Source organism: Humulus lupulus, chromosome X (genome assembly GCF_963169125.1).
Source record: "Humulus lupulus chromosome X, drHumLupu1.1, whole genome shotgun sequence".
In the NCBI taxonomy this organism is placed as follows: domain Eukaryota; kingdom Viridiplantae; phylum Streptophyta; class Magnoliopsida; order Rosales; family Cannabaceae; genus Humulus; species Humulus lupulus.
In genome coordinates, this window is record NC_084802.1 from 170,257,981 (window position 1) to 170,263,671 (window position 5,691).

A 5,691-nucleotide genomic window follows, 5' to 3' on the forward strand; every position below is an offset into this window, starting at 1 on the left:
CTTCTCCACCTGAGACCAAGCAGACATGTTCAACTCCATGGCTTGGAGGGCCTTCCTCTCTGCTAGCTCAGCTCGGTCGATGGCCTCCTTAGCCTACTCCTGAAGTTGGGAGTTCTCCAAGACCACTCAGGCGACCTCAGTTGTGGCCTTCTTAGCCTCCTCCTGGGCTCGCTGCATGCCCTTAATGGCCACCTTCGTCTCCTGTTTGGACTGTTGCATGTCCTCAATGGCCTTCTCGACAGCTTCCTCAAGCTCTCAAGAGAGTTTTCGCTCGGCTTCAAGGGCAGCCTTAGCCCAGGCAAGTTCTTCCCGAGGGCCTCTCATTTTCTCCTTAAGGGAGGCAATTTTTTCCTGGGACTTCTGGAGTGCATACGATTTCTCCATCATAATGTCTACTAGGCATTGGCAGGCCAAGGTAGACTGTAAAACAAAAAAGTAAAAAAGTGGGAATGTGTTAGCCTAATAAAACATTGTTGAGTTGAATTCAAGCACGTGAATGATTAGCTTACCTAGACAAAGGCGTGCCGACATGAGGCCATGAGAGAAGCCTCATTACTGTTGCCGAGTTGGGAAAAGCTTCTGGCAATCAACTCACACATGGTGGAGCTGACCCCTGGAGGAGCTCGGCGATGAGAGGAGCAATGATCCCCCTAGCTTGGCAAAGAACAAAGTCTCCAGCTCAGACTGACCAATTGGAGGGATGATGGGCCTCTTTCAGGGCGGCTTGAGTTAACGAAGGGCCTCGGCTGTCTCGTGCAAGGCTTTGTTGCCTTCTAATAGCCTTGCTTCAAAGTGTTGAAGCGTCTTCTCGTACTGCTCCAGCAAAGCCCCCTCATAATTCTCGAGGTACACCAGGAGACGGATTTGGGGTGGCACCACCTCCTGCTTCGAGTCTTGTACTAACCCTTGGTCTAGTTTTGGAACCACCTCCTGCCTTGTCTCTTGAACCGCCTCGTCTGACCTGGGCAAGGAAGAGATCTCCACTATCGAGGGCAAGTTGACGGCAGGGACCTCCGCAGGGGGAGTGGAGACTCTCTGCCTCTTGGCCGGAGGAGAGGGTTTGAGTTGCTCCTGAGGACACGACAACCCCTCTACTTCCAAAGAGCTGGGGGGCGCTCCTAACCTAAGCATAGACTGGGCAATGTTCGCTAGTCCCATGTGAGGAGCAGGAACAAATTAAATAGTTATCGTACATTCTACAGAAAAGGATAATGCAATAACATAAGCTACTCAGAGGTCGACCGTGAGGTGAGCCTCGGTGCAAACAGCGAGGGTGTATTATCCTATTCCTGACCTCACAACTAATGTTGGTACCATATTGGCAAAACCAGCTCGAGTTGAAAGACCTTACTCGGTCTAGGGGTACCAAACACCGAGAAGTTGACTTCCTCCTCGGGCGATGGAGATACACGTCTATTAAATCTAGGTAATCCTGGAATTCTTCCCTAGTCCAGCACCGATGTGAAATTTAACCATAATGGAGGAGGGCTGGAGAAGCCCAAACGTGCTCGGGACTTATCCTATCACCTACTCGGGAAGCATAAGTCAGAGTGAGAGGTGATTTACCTGAGTCAAGGTAGGAAGCTTCCATCCCTGCCTGAAGCTCTTCCTCGAGCTCCCTATCCTCTTGTGCCTCTAGGACCTCCTCTGCAGCGCGCGCGTTCACCAACCACTCTTCTGCCAGCCATTTTTGTAACGCCATCTTGTCTATCCCATCTATGTAACTGATGTGATGGGATGCCAACTCCCGAGACTTTCTGCACTGGCGCTATTTGGTCAGCTCCAGGTTGCTGATTCGTTGTTCTATGCTTAGAAACCCCAACCTAATGAGGTTTGCTTCTGTTACCAGGACACTAAGGTCCAGATCTCGATCGGGGAGATCCTTCATTGTCTGGAGATGATCCTCGAAGAGCTGGACATAGTGGGTTCGACGGAAAGGACCTATTTAAAAGGAATTGACTGAGTCGAATATAGAAAAGTCCTAATAAGGAAAAGGATGCGTGTTTGGGAAGATACTCACTGACTTGGGCGAAGTCAAGAATCAGGGTCAGGTTGCTATGGGTCGGGAAGTCATTCGTGAAGAAGAAGGCGTCCTTGTAGACCCAAGAGTGATTCTCGTTATGGTGAGGAGCCTTATAGTTGAGCGACGAAGCTGCATACTTCACCAAGGCATAATAACCATCTCGCTTGGAGCTATTCTTCCAAGGAGTGGTGCGGAAGCTGTAGAAGTAAAGGATCTCCGGCGGTGAAGGCTCAGGCCATTTCTGCTTCTAGTACATAATGTACATCCCCGCGAGTACTCTGTAGCCATTGGGGGAAAGCTAGAAAGGGGCTATCCCCATGAACTTCAGGACATTCACGAAGTATTATTTGAGGGGCAAGGTAGCCCCTGCCATCAGGTGGGCCTGGCTTCAGCCACCCAGGTCGTTGACGCTGCGATGTGCCATCTCGGACTCCCGACAGAGACGGATGAGGCACTTGTCTAGGTTTAAGGGTTCTTGAAGATTGGCTGGGCGTGTACACTCATCGCTAAAGATAAGCTTGACTCATGGTTAGGTATCCAATGACATGATTATGTGATTTTTTATAAAAATTAAACATATGTGATTTATCTGCATGCTAGTATAGAGAGCATGATGTGTATGAATATATTTGGTGGTAATGGGATTTGATAACTGATGCATGGGTAATGGAAATTTGTGTTTTTATATGTATATTGTGGGTGTGATTATTGTGATTGTTTGGACTGCCAGTGAGATGATTTTGGATATGAATATTAGGGCTGAGAGGTTAAGTCTTTGAATGCAGACTGATTCAAGGAGTATGTATTCAAGATAGTCAACTGGACCTGGTATTGTTAATATGGGGGTTGCAGATGATAGTTAGGGTCAGACCCTCCATCTACCACAAAATTCGAAGTAAATGTTTGACGGTATGCCAGCGAGACTGCCAGATCAAAGTATGGAGATTAGATGGTTGAGATAGTGGGTTCCGTTGGGGAAATGGTACTTCGTATATCTTGACAGTAATGGCATCAATGTTGGTACAACCTGAGAATGGAAAAAATAGAAAAGAGTTATCGTATGAAAGACCTTAGAGGTACTATCCTTCAGTTTTCGAGGGAGGTTTAGGTTTTTTCAGAATTGATTAGTAGATGGGCATGGTTAGCTTCATCCTCGATGATATGGGAATGGTAGGCCATGGTAGAGCGGTTGTGCCACGCGTATGCGGCAGGAGGATGCCCGAATGTGGTAGGAAGTAGTACCCCAGACCTGGAATGTTGTTTAGATGGGTTGGGAGGAATTCAGACTGTGGTTCGACGAAAAAGACTACTGTGACGCAGTTTGAACTACAAGAACTAATGAGTTTACGGACTTGGTATGAGAAAGAAAGATAGTGACAATGTATGACAATGAATATGATGGGTTGGCCAATCTGCTTTTGATTTGGTACCAGCGAATGTGGCCCAAAAGGAACGATTCATTTGAGGACCAACTCTGAGATGGCCAGAGTGTTAAGGTCACTCTAGCCTGTGAGATTCCAAGCAATGCTCGGGTAGTAGGGAGTGCCTCGTTATAGAAGAAGTTAAAGATGAGATATGGAGTGAGAGTATGGTAGGGCAGGAAGCTCAGGCAAATGTATTCCCATTTGTGGGATCAGGTAGGGGCAGGTGCCCAGTAACTGGAAAAGAAGGGCCCTTGAAAGTTCGACTACTCCTGGTCTTGACATGGGGGGTTATAGTTTACAAGATGGCTACCAGGGCAACACTGAGGCCTAGTGAAGTTATTTAGTATGCCCCAGGTGCAGGGGACGCCATCTGGGAGGATGCCGAGTGAAGGCGTGTTTTCTATGTGGAATGATTGGGCATGTCAGGAAGGATTTCCCGAAATCAAAGTATGAAGAATCGAGGAGTATAGATTACTCAACTGTAGTTTGAAGGTCCGCCTTGGTACAGCCAGAGCCCGGGGCTAGTTCCTCAGAGGCGACCGATTGACTTGTTGGTTCTCATTCCTTGTTATATGATGAACTGAATGAGTTCGGTGCTATGTATCTCCCAGAAGAGACATAGATTTGAGGCACATACTTTTGTGTTGCCACGTCATGGGCGTGAGATTTTCGTGCTTGCTGAAAATCGATAACTTTCCGAAAAATGGTTAGAGTACCATTGGAAAAAGGTTTACAATAGAGTTGTTTGAGCTCATAATATGAGCATTATGATATGATCCTGAGTAGGGATTAATCTGTTAAATAAGGGACAACCATGGATTGCAAGAGATGGTGGTAACGTCAGGATTTGAAAGGAAAGGATCCAATTACGTCTATGGGATGTCTAAATATTGTGGTAGGTATCACTTGGAATATATCAATTAGACTGAATGGAAACTGGATTGGCCAATAAGGTTTTAGATGGGTGTGCAAAGAATCGTTGAGTATGCGTGTAACACCCCAAGTTGCTAATAAGGTTTAGGACCTTGATTAGTGTGCCTGGAGGGCAATAAGTGAATTAACATGATAATATATGAATTTAAATGAGTATGTGATTAGAATGCATGTTTAGGTGGTATAAATATGCATGTGGACCCCGCTTGCATGATAGGGATAAATTGGTAATTTTAGCCCGCTGAGGGCATAAATGTGATAATTGTATTATGTGATTTGTACCACGTGAGTGTGGTGATATTAATGTGATGCACGTGCCGAGACAATCCTAGGGAGCTAGTTAATTTAAAAGTCACAACGGGATTTCATACCCGGCTCGGGAGGAGCCTAGGGGTACTTTGGGGAATTTCGTGAGTTGAGTTGAGAATTTGTGGTTAATAGTTATTGGTGATTGAGTAACCTGAGTAACCATTGGTAACTACTGAGAGTAACAAGTTTAGATGGAAAATGGTAGAATTGTAATATAGGTGAAAGGGCAAGAGTGCCCTTGAGGTTTAGTTAGGAAAGGATTTTGATGGAGGGATAAGATGGTCTTTTGGCAGAGGTTTAGATAGCTTCAGCTGAGGGAAATGAATATTCACGATACTTTATGCTAAGTATGACTGAAGTCAAGTTTTGGAGGGCTAGAGAAATCAAGAAGGAAAAGGAAAACTAAGAACCTAGAAGGCAAAGTGGAAGAGGAAGTGAGCTGAGTTCTTTGAGGCTAGTGAAGAGCTTAAGGGTGTGGAATCAAACTCAGGTCAAGGATTATTCAGAGGTAAGAATTTATCCCCTGTTTTGTTAAGTTTTAAGCTTGATTTTATAAGGTAATAATGAAAATTGAAAGATAGTTATGGCTGGTTATGCATGAGAATTCAGCTAGTTTATCAAGAGGAATTTGGTTTAAAGCTGGGATTGGAGGGAGTTCAAGCTGAGTTATTGATTGAGGTAAGAGTTTTAACATCTTTGAATTTTCGTATCTGATATGGTTTAAGAATTTGGAAGCATGGTTTAAGTTTTTCAAGCTTTGGTTTAAGTTTCTGGTCTACTGGTTTAAGCTTATGAAATCTGAAACTCAAGTGTGGATTTTGGGTGTAATTGTGTAATTGAGCTTGTTGATGATGTTTATAAGTTGTTAAATGGTTTATTTGGGGTTTTAAATTGATTCTGGGGTTTAGGTATGTGTTTGGGTTGAATTGGGAGTGTTTTGGTTCGGGGAAAATGCAGGGGAAAACCCAGATTTCTGGGTTCGCGAAGGACCGCGGCCCTGTT